Below are 11,786 nucleotides of genomic sequence, written 5' to 3' on the forward strand. Positions count from 1 at the left end.
GATAGATAGATAGATAGATAGATAGATAGATAGATAGATAGATAGATGTAATTAAAGAAAAAATAAAGGCTTGGGAGGTGGATTATCAGGGGGATGCTCTTCCCACCAACCCAGAATTCCTGTGTTCAAATCCTCAGGACCCACATGCGGCAAGTAGAGCATCAACTCTCACAGGTGCTTCTCTGTCTTCTACACAGGCACTATTGCCTGTGAGCACACACACACACACATACACACACATACACATACACACCACAGAAAAATTTTTTAAATTTATAAATAAATTTGTGTGTGTTTGAGAGAGAGATCACCTCTGTGTGTTTGATGCCTGCCAGTCAGGGCTACATAGTGACACCCTGTCTCAAAACAAAATTAAAACAAAATACGTATCTATTACATACATAATGACAATAATTCTCTTACCATTACTACACTTAAAAAACTAATATTTCTGTCATAGGTAATATTATTATTTCACCAGTTAACTGAATAATATCACTGTAATATTTCAAAATATCCACCATTTAGGTAACAATCAAACCTGGCCTGTAATATCCCTCAATCTAAAATGATTTCACTGTTTTATCTCTCATGATACTAACATTTTTTTTTCAGTTTTATAGGAAACCCCATGATTAATAATTCATGACATTGACATTTTGGTTTCCTTTTGTTTTGCAACGGGTCTTGCTACCAAGCTTGAAATTCCCCGTGGTTGTTTGAATGAGCAATGTTGCTGTCAGGCTCAGGTGTCTGAACCCAGGTCCTGTTGGTCGTGCCGTTATGGAAGGAGTCCAGCCTTGCTGGGGGAGGAGTTGTCAGTACAGAAGATGTCCTTTAAGACTGAGTCTCTTCCAACCTTTCACCTAGCAGTATTAACATCAACAGTTAACTTCCCTTCATCAATTCCTAGATTAGTTAAGCAAATATTTTGTAATTCTATCAGTCTGTCCGCATTTCCTGGCTTTTGTTCTTCTGCACGGAACTTTCTCAGCTAGGTGTGGGGGTAAATGCCTGCAGTTCCAGTTCTTTATGAAACTGAAACTAGAGGAGGTCGAATATGAGGTGGTGATGGAAGTTTTGGTTTCTTTAAAAGACTCAGTTATGTTATGTAAATATGTTTTTGTTTTAATCCCAAGTGTGGGGTTTTAGTTTGGGCTTTAATTTTGTCCACAGCTGATAACTGTCTCCTGCGGGGCGTAGTCTTTGTCAGCTGATAATGGCCAGCCTGGTCTAGGACTCTGAGGAATATAAATACAAGAACCCAGAAAGAGACAGTGTGGCAGCTTGGAGGAGGCAGAGAAAAGGTTTAGCGCAGTGGCTTGGAGGAGATTGCTTACTGTGTTTGCTATTGACAGAGATTGGTATAGCCCCAAAAGAACCCGTTGACCCTAAACTTCTGGGAGAAGTAAGAGTCTGCATCCCTACCCCCATTAACCTTCTCTCTCTTACCTAGGGTTAAAGAGTTGGTAGAAGGGAGGTAGAGTCTTAAATGCTCCAAATAAAATAGTTTAAAAACATAAGGTCAATCTGGTTCTTTCATATACTCTCAAGTCCTATCTCAGAAGAAGAAAAAAAAACAATCAATCAAACAAACAAAACAAGCACCAAAAGCTTGCTCTCCTCTTTTGTACTCCCCCTTCCCTGCTTTTGGAATATTTGTGCATATTTATGAATTTATTTTGAATTAAATATTTTGTAATGGATTGCCATTATTTTACTATTGCTTGTATTGCCTATTGTGTTCAGTAAAATCTCCAGCTTGGCTTCTGTGTTCTTTGGGCTGTCCTATCAGCTTATGAATGCTCACCTAGTTATTTTTCAGTGACTACCAGGCCTTAAAAAATATTATCTTGCTCAAAAGAGTTATCTTTCAGCAAAAAATTAAAATCAATGGCAATCCTGAATCACCTTAATCCAATCCAACTATAGCACATATGTACGAGAGCTTTTGAGAGAAGGGTTCAGCTCCTGAATGGTTGCTCTATTTCCAGCTTATCCCTTTTTCCTAGATAGTTCTTTGGTTCCCATCCCAAAACCTGAAATTCCTCCCATTGCCCTCCTCATATCTCAATTTTAGTTCTGTCGCTGTTCGTGTATCAAGGCTCTGCACAGCATCCCAGCTACCCCTGGGCACGAGTGCTTTACTTACCTCTCTGACTTTCCTCATAGATCTGTTGCTTTGATCTTTTCTTATGTTATATCAGCAAGTAAAACACTGTTTAGTCTGATCCATGTGAGATGGAGCATACCTGTAACCTATCACTTGGAAGGCTGAGGCAGGAGGATCTCAAGCTCCAGTGAGTGTAGGCTTCGGTTTTTTTTTTTTTAACCTACTTTATTTGAGGCTCCTAAATGCCCCTGCCCCCCTTCAAACCCCTGACCTTAGGTAGGAGAAAACGAAGGTTAGTAGGGACAGGGAGGTAGACTTCTTTAGATTTAGTTCCTTGGGGCAATTCCACTTTTCGTCATCAGGATTCCAGCAGTCCAGCCGAACAGCAAACAGCAGCAGCGGGACGAATCAGCAGCAGCCTCCTTGAAGCATTCCAGAGCATTTCTTTCTAGGAGCATCTTGAAGCTTCATTCCTCCCACCCCCAGTTCTCTCTAGGCTCATCTTTATACTCTCTCAGAGTCTGCGAAAGGATGTTTTCCAACTGTTAAAACCATGTGCCTTGCACAAGGCAGTTTTTAGCTGACCAAAATCAGGAGCCCTCTCACAAGGCTGTTATCAGCTGTGAATAAACTGAAAGCATTCTGACAGCCCACACTTGGGATTACAACCCAAACATACTTACATAACTGAGCTTTAAAAGAAACCAAAGCTTCCGCTACAAGTGAGGTCATGGCCAGCCTGGGCTATATGACAAGTTTAAGGCCAGCATACCGGTACTATATACCAGTGCTGTATCTCAAAATAACAGAAATTTAAAAGTATTTTTGGTCCAATTCTATGTTTTTTCTTGGTAAGAATGTTATCCTGAATTACTTCTCACTGAAACTGAATTATTTATTACTGAAAGAGTTCTGAGTCTGTCATCCCTGTCACCCCAAGTCCCTTTTTTTTTTGAAATGGGGTCTTCCTATATTGTAGCCTGGCCTGGAACTTGCTTTGCATCCCAAGCTGGCCTAAACTTTTAGCCATCCTCCTGCCTCTGTCTCCTGTAGTGTACTGGGATCATAGGCATGCCGCCATACCTGTCATCCCCCTTATTGCAAACTGCCTTTTGAAAACAAAATGTGATCACATCATTTTCTTTCTTTAAATTTTTTTTGTTATAATTCATTATTTTATACTTATGGCTATGTTGCCTATATGCCTATCTATGAACCACACACACAATATGACGCCCACATTAGCCAGAGAGGGGACAGATCTTCTGGAACTGGTGATTTAAGCAGTTGGGGTAGTTGCTGGGAATCAAACCCCAGTCCTCCGGAAGAACTCTGAACTGCTGAGCCATCTCCCTAGCCCTACATCATTTTAACTGAAGCACTTTGGCTTCAGTTTTTGTTTTGTCTAAATGTGTATCCACCAAACCATCTCCAACCTCCTCCCTCTTTCATTTTCTGTTTCCAGACACACTGGCTCTCTCCTGTGTGTCACACCTTCAGAAGTCTGTCTTTGCACTTACTGTATTTGTCTTTCGATCACTCGTAACTACTCCCAGTCATTCCTCTTTGTCCTATTTACTATTTAATTGTCAGAGATCATCAAAATGTTTTTTGACCAGGTACATCTTCCCTCACTTCTCCTAGATATGGTCTTAGGCATGCAAACCCGTACGTCCTCAGTGTTCAAAATTTGTACCTACAGAGCTAGACAAATGGTTCAGTGAATAAATAGCTGCATAAGCCCAATACACTGAGTTCAGCGCAAGTTCGAGCCATAGGACCACAGTGGAAGGGGAGAACTGACTTCCAGAAGTTGATCTCTGACCTCCACTGTGTGCTTGTGTTCACCCACACAACTAATAAGTTTTTGAAAACTTAATTATGTGTTGATTTGTGCATTTGAGTAATGTATGCTATTCCATACAAAGGCAGAGGTTTTGTCTCACTTGCTCAGACATTGCATGCTCTGCAACTTCTTATAGAGGCATTCAACAAAACTGAAATAAATACAAATTATGTCAATCAATGAGGTGGTTTGTTTTCTGGGTCACTTTATGCAACTAGCCCATTTATTTCCAGAGGTCTGTACCTGGTGTTCTGTTGATGCATCTAAAATTTCTTAGCTTTTCCCTTTGAAGTTTAAGAAAAACAGTTTTGGTTTCCATCTAGCTTATGGTCACACAGATTGCATTTCAACAGAGGTTATTTTTAACCAAAGAAACACTATTCTTCGGTAAAACTTTCAAACCCAAAGATTATCAGTTTCAGTGTAAATATACTCCCTGAATGTGGAGGGGAAAAAAATTAGAATCTTGACTTATAATTAGCTCTGACTCTTCAGAAAACAAAAAATCTTGGTGAAGTCAAAACAATGCACACAGTAAATAATGTTGCAAATATTCTCTTTGGCTTAATATAGACTTGACTGGTACACTAAATTTCCATCTGCTTAACATTTGAAAGTAAGAGACAGTTGCATATTTAAACTCCATAGGCAAGAAGTCAATAAATGATAGGGACTCAAGTTGATAGTATACATTTTTGTTTTAGAGACAGATTTAGCTTACACCACTATAAAGTTTGCATAAGTTTGTACCAATTTTTCATTTTCATATTTTAATATGCTTGGCTCTGCTGGTTTTCTTTCTTTAGCCTTCCTTGAAGAGCATGTAAAGGTCACCTGTTTCTCTTCATCAGCCTGAGAGTCATTTATTATTCATCGAGCTTCCTTAAATGGGGTTGCCAGGCCACAGCTGGGCAACGAGAGCTTTACTTTAGTTCATGTTTGTAGGGATTGCAGTTTGCCTCTGCCGGAGAAACACCAAATCGTTAGGCAGGAGGCAGGCACCACTTAGAACAATCACCTATGCTTGGCGTGAGGTGAGGGTGGAGTGTGTTTCCTTTTAACTGACTGTTCAGTGTGCCTCTCAAACCACCCTTTGTTTTCTGTAAGACTCTCCAGAGAAATCAGGAACAGCCAACATTGTTGAGTCATAGTACATGAGTACTCTGCACCCTTTTTAGGTGAAGTAAAGAAACCTTGGCTCTCTATGACACTAAACTCTGTCCAGAAAAAATTACTGTCATTTTTTTGAGCATGTAATGTCTAAAAACATCTGACTTCCAACTGGGCATATGATGGTGAGTCTGTCCTCTAAGAACATGTATGAGTGTCCCCTGTTAAAAACCCCTTGCTTTGTTCAGAGAGGTTCTGCTTTGGGAAAAGTCCCAGTGTGCGCCTCACTAGCTCCAGGAACACTTTATTTTTTTATTTCCTGGTTGTGCTTACTAGTTTAGTAATCACCAAGAAGCAAACCATTGCATCCCACTATAAACCGAGTGGACAAACCAAGGGCAGAAGCACCTCATTTAAAGGCCTTGTGAGAATAAACTTCCCTTCTCCAAAATAAAGAATACTGCCTGAATGAAACAGAAACAGCAGGGCTGCCAGGAAGAATTTTAGACTACCTGAGTCACTGGGAAGGGACACTCTCCAGCCTGCTGAGCTGCCTGCAGGCTGTGGCAGTGGGCTCCAGGTTTCCCAGCTTTTGTGAGCTGTCACCATGCTGGGGTGGGCCTTGGTGATGCAGCTGTCTCTGAGTCATTTCTGTTCCTATCAGTAACCCCTCACCTATATTTCTGTAAGTAGCCCCAATAAAACACAATGCTTCACCAAACTGGACTTTAGCCTGTCGTGGGTCCTGTATGTGGGGTGGGTAGACATGTGTGTTGTGTCTCCCCAGGAAAAGATGTCACTATAATGTCAAATGGAGGAACCAGTGTTTGCTATGTAGACATGAATACTTTCAAACCAGGACTATGGCTCAGTGGGGAAACGTTGCTTGATGCCAAGCTTGATGACCAGAGTTTGGTGTCTGGGATCCACAAAGTGGAAGCAGAGAGAGAAGTCCAAAAGTTGTCCCATGATCTCTCTATCTTTCTCCCTCTATCTCTTTCTCACACACACACACACACACACACACACACACACACACACACACACTAATTAATTGATGAAGCAAAAAAAGTATCAATGAAGTTGGGGACATTCTTAGTTACAATAAGAAAGAACTTCAACTTCTCCCATAATTGCTAGACTTCATTATCTAATTGACTATTAGCATCTCTTCAAGTATCTAGTATTTTTCAATAATAGTCAAATCTACACGCTTCCTCCTCTTTGTTCCCCAAAGCCTGTTCCTCCCAGTGAAATGACAACCCTATTCTTCTAGTCACTTAAGTTACAAATGGAACCATTCCTGGGTCTTCAATTTCTTTCATGTCCCAAATTGAGAAGGAAGCCCTCCCAGCAGCGCTCAGCATGTGACCGGAATCTAACCAGCTACAGGTACTCCACTAGTTCAGACCACCACCAGACCACTCATCTTGTTTCCTTTCTTTCCGTCCTACAAGAGTTCCTCTCCACACAGAAGTCAGGGCAGATCTTTTTTTTTTTTTTTTTAATGTAAATTGCATTGACTTTCATGTTTTAAAGATCTAGGCAGTATCCTTGTTTATTCTACTCCTGGCTCCTAAGATTTCCCAATAATATACCAAGCTTGCCCCTATCTCTGCACGTGCTTCGCCATTTCCCTGGGAAAGTCTTCTAATGTTCCTGTTGCTTGCTCCTTATTCTCCTCAAGCTTTTGCTTACGTGTTTTCTTCTTAGGAAGGTCTTCTCTGCTCTCCACATGACTTTTTTTCTAATTTATTCCCTTTCCCACAGCACTCTAAGGATTTATATAGGAATGTAGGATGAGCATACATTTTTATCGAGGACAGTCCTAATTTAACATATATCATTCAGATATAACTGTGAATAATTATTGTTCACACACTCTTGTTCGCTGAAGTGGTTTACAACTGGAGAGAATGAAGAGCTCACCAGACTTTCTGAATTCTACATAAACAAAAAGGTCAGCAGATTATCGGGGGATTTACAAATGGCTTTCTCAGATAACCAGAAGATCAGGTGAACTTGCTGAAACATTTTAGCACGTATCATATTGGGAGTTTATAATTTTCTCTTAGATCTTTACCCTGAGTTTCCCAGACGTCCTTGCTGCCTCACTAGAGGCAGAGGGAAAAAGTGAGAGAGGGGAGGTTATAACTAAAAACATTTTTTTAATGTGGTAATGGTCTTCTATCATCTTTAGAAAATGACTTTTAAATGTCCAATTACCAAAGGTATTTAGGAAAAACTTTAAGTTAACCTAAACCATTAATTATTCACATAGCCTCAGAAAACATGATAGCTTGAACTTAGCAGTCATAGATAAGCAGATCCCGGTTCGCTATTTGAACAAGTGCTGTGTTCTCTGTGTGATCTCAGCTTAGTGATACTAAGGGACAAAGCTTGTTTTCAAATCTCAACTCTTTCACTGAGCTCGCTTAGTCATGCTGGTCATTGTTTCCTACTTGGTGGTGTGGTAACCAAAAGTAATTCTCTTTCCTGGAGAAGAAGGTTGGGAAACTAACTATTACTAATAAGTGCAAAAACAGAAAGCAATAGAATACTGATGTTTAGATTGGATAACATTTACTGTTAATAAAAATGAAAACTAGAAGCATTGAGGCATTTGAAATTTCATGAATGAAATCTTGGTTCTTACGTTAAAGCGTGCTCATTAGCATTGGGAATACTCTAATAAACTGATCATTTATGCTGAGGCAAATCCAGAACACAAGAGTCATGAAAATTGGCAATAAAAAGAATGCTTGGAAATTAAAATTATTTCCTTCCTCTATGCATATTTCAGAAGAATTAAATGGCTTATAAAAATGCATGGCCACAAATAAAAGGTCTACACTTCCATATAGCACATAGCTGTCATGTCTTCCAGCTGAAAATCATTCACTAAGACGCCATATATTATCCCTCTATGTTTTCTCATAGTTACTCAATTGATTTGAATTTTTTCAATGGATTGAGAGCAGTGAGAGGGCAGTTACAGCGCAAGCCTGTTGACTTTGGTTTTAGTCCCAGACCCATGTAAGGGTGGCAGGAGAGGACGGACTGAAACTGTCGTCTAACTCCGACGATATGCCACATGTGTGCCCGCCCCTCACACATACACACTGTGCTGCGCACACACAGTAATAATTTTTTTAAAAAGTGAACTGACATATTCCGTGATGAGAGCTACAGAACATGTTACAGTCAGCTACTTACTTAAAAGTCATTCTGTGTATTTTCAGACCGTTCCTGTGAGTATATATTAAGTTACCTGCCATAGTATATGCACTTCTTTTCTCACTTAGCCACACCCTTGCTGACTTGTGCTAACTTGGGAAGCTATTTATAGCACAACATTAGGTAAAATAATATAAATATGCACTAGTGTCATAATAGTTAAAAAAGTACTTGGAAAAAAAGGCAGAGAACATCAAAATGTTAAAATGAGACTTTGGGAGATTCAAGCATGCGTGTTGTTTCTTCTCTTCCTTTGTTTCTTCTTCCCTTTAAGAAATCTTTCTTCATCTAATAATAATTTGAGATATCAGCACTTAGCAGAAAATGGTATCGGAGTGGATGCATTATTTTGTGATGGCTCTTGTATTTCTGACACACTAAGTCCTTATCTGATTTGTAAACCATGTGAGCAGGAACACTCAGTAGAAGATAAAATTTACGGTAGTTTATGTGCTTGGCTACATACTGCAGGTATCAGGGGAGACAAATTCACGTTTATTTGGGGGCCAGAAGTAGCCATTTTAGAGCAGTTACAGCTGCCAGAGCAGCTTCTGACTGTCATGAAAGACTCAGGTTCCTTCTTTCTTTCCAAACATCCTCAGCCTCTGGATTCAGTCTTCATGTTTTCCATATTATGCTCTCTTTCAATCTTGTCACGAGACACTATTTCCGTCTATGTGTCAGAAGAGAAGGAGGGTGAGGAAGAGAACAGGAGCAAAGGGGAGCCTCAGTATTAGAAAAAGAAATGTTTTCTAGCAATTTAGCAGTTTCTACAGCTGTCTCCTTGTGGGGAAACATGAGATAAATTTCTCAGCTAGGCACCTTGCCACCCATCTTCCTCAAAAGAAAAGGGGGGGAGTCAAAATCTGATAAAGGAGAAAAGTACAATAGGAACTCTGACACAATTTACCCATCTTCTCAAGCAAAGAATATAATCCTACTCTCCCTAGGAAAGGCCAAAATGCCAGTAAGTTACTATACGGTGCCCAGACTGCACGTTCCACGAGCCCTCGTGATGTTCCCGGTACTTCCTATTAATTAAATTCATGCTCACTTCAGCAGCACATGCACTAAGGTCGGAACGGCACAGAGATTAGCATGGACCCCGTGCAAGAATGACACAAAAGTTCATGAAGCATTCTGTAATTTTAAACTTTCATGTTCCAATTTTTTAAATCCTTAAATTTATGTGCATATTTTAGGAACATGTCTGTATGTGTACCATGTTTGTGCCTGATACCCATGATGGTCAGAAGAGAGGATCCGATCCCCTGGAACTGGAGTTATAAACCGTTGTTAGCTCCCATGTAGCTGCTGAGACCTGAACCTGGGTCCTCTGATTCAGAGCACTGTTCTTAACTACTGGGCCATCTCTCTAGCCCTCACACCTCCAGCTTCTTTTTTTAATTTTTAAAAGTATGAGTTCCAACGTTCTGGAAACCAATATTTGGAGGATAAACTAGCTTTGGAAGCACATCTAATTATGCTTTGGTTAATGTCAGATTAGTAATCACAATGGAAGCAAAAGCTTGCATACTGAGGCTTGTTCTCTTGGAATGCCCCCTCTTGTAACCCAGATTATCATTTTTATGAGAAAGCCTAAATCAGCCAGGTAGAGAAGCCACAGAAGAAACCAGAGAACAGCAAGTCTTTCTTTTCTCCAGAATGATTAGCTTCTATATTTTGTATTTTTCCACATCATTGTCAGTTATTTTTGCCTGAGACTCTAGCTCCAACCTCATGTTTTAACAGTGAGCAAGGCTAGCCAGGCCCAGCCATTATGCTGGACAGATGAGTACTGGTAGATTGTCCTGATGGAATTCTTGAGCAAACCAAGAAGAAATCAGGCATTGTTTTAAATAATTGTTTTGGGGGTAATTCCTACAAAGCAGTTAACTGAAAAACTATTACTAAAAGTATAAGGAATGTATAAAAAATGTTGGAAGAGAATGGAATTTTAAAAATAGCACAAATAAGTAGAAAGATGGTAGATTTAAACCCAAATATGGTATGTCCAACCTGAGACATGCATGTGTGCCCGAGGAGTAACTCTGAATGCAGCCCAACATAAAATCGCAAATGTACTTTAAACGTTGCTTTTGCAAACTTTTTTTTGATAATCACTAGGTTTGTAGGTGAAGTTGGAACAATTTAAAGTTGGAAATACTACGATCTTCTCTTATTATAACTTATTAAAACTAGAGTTTCGTTTTGCTTCACGTACTGGTCTCTGAATTCTGCCCCAGCCTTCCACCGCAGTCTGAGGGCCTTGACGTGATGCGATCTGAAACAACACTGCTGGGTGATCATTAGTCTGGTTTAGCAGTGTCATGAAACCTGGGAACCACAACCTCTTCTTAACGTCTATTTTTCCAGGATTCCATGTTGGGATTAACTGCGACCTTTTGAATTTTTCCGAAATTCGGATTGTACTAATTTTATATAGTCTTTATTTCCTACTGAACCTATTCAGTCCATGAAGTTCCAATCCACCGGTCCTGCTTATCTTTTCGGGGTTCCCGAAATCCCCAGGAGGGCGGGCGTAGGGTGATGAGGGTGGTGGCCGTAAACCGAGTACACACGCCCGGCGCGGAGTAGGTGCCCTGATGTGTTAAATGAATTAGTCACCACGGGAGACGTGGGCTGTAAAACACGCGCGTACGCATCTCTATTGTCAAAACCCCAGCGCTGGCTTCCCCTAGCGGAGGCTGAGCCGGTGTCCGCGAACAGGCGGCGGCCCGGGCGCAGCCTTCCCGCCCGTCCGGCGGGGGCCCGGGGACCCCGCGAGGAGGCAGCCGCGGCCGCTCGCTCCCCCACCGCGGGATCCGGAGGCGTCGCGTCGGGAGGGCAAACAAACAAAAGGCAACCGCACCGAAACCGGTCGTTCCGTTTCACATCCTCTCTCACAGCGCGTGCCTGGGTGTCCCGCGGAACACCGTGACCCCGCGTCTCTCGGTAGGCAGGTGGAGCCCGGCCGGCGCGCCGCACGCCCCCGTCCCCGCAGGCGCACCGGGGCCCCTTCGGCCCGCGGTCACGCAGGCACCCTCCCGGACCCTCTCCCCGGGAGCTCAGGGGCGCCGCACGCACCCGGCGCGTCCCCGCGGGCCTCGAGCGCGCGTGCGCGCGTCCTCGCGTCCCCCCCCGCGCACGCGCACGGGAGGCGGGTCCGCTTCCCGGCACCCACTGAGCGCCCGGCCCCCTCACCCCACCCCACCCCCCCAAAACTCAAGCTCCGCCCCCAAGACCAGAAGGCCGGGAGGAGGAGAAGGAGGAGGAGACCGGAAGCCACTTAAAGCGGAGCCGGGGCTGCTGACAGGCGAACGAGCCGGAGCCCCGAGCCCAGCGGCGGCGTTCTGCTCTCGGCTCCGCGGAATGGCCCGCGCGCCGCTCGCCGCGCCCGCCGCCCGCCACCCCTAGACCCGGCCCTCGCCCTCGGCTCGAACCGCCGGCGCGCACCCGGCCCGCGGCGCCGCGGCTGTG

General features: G+C 42.7%; 1 protein-coding gene and 1 non-coding gene across 2 annotated transcripts in view; both read left to right on the forward strand.

The window, feature by feature from the left end:
• The first annotated feature begins 9,352 nt into the window (after positions 1–9,352).
• LOC129668816 (U6 spliceosomal RNA) lies at positions 9,353–9,456 on the forward strand. The gene has a single exon (XR_008718972.1). It is a non-coding gene; the product is annotated as a U6 spliceosomal RNA (small nuclear RNA).
• Positions 9,457–11,220: 1,764 nt separating this feature from the next.
• The window catches only part of Tiparp (TCDD inducible poly(ADP-ribose) polymerase), a 29,019-nt gene continuing 28,453 nt past the window's right edge, over positions 11,221–11,786 (forward strand). Inside the window, exon 1 of the mRNA XM_055596863.1 lies at positions 11,221–11,261. The gene's annotated coding sequence lies outside the window, so the exon portion shown is untranslated. The remainder of the gene's footprint in view (positions 11,262–11,786) is intronic.

This window comes from Psammomys obesus, unplaced genomic scaffold (genome assembly GCF_907164565.1).
Source record: "Psammomys obesus unplaced genomic scaffold, mPsaObe1.curated_primary_1811, whole genome shotgun sequence".
NCBI lineage: Eukaryota > Metazoa > Chordata > Mammalia > Rodentia > Muridae > Psammomys > Psammomys obesus.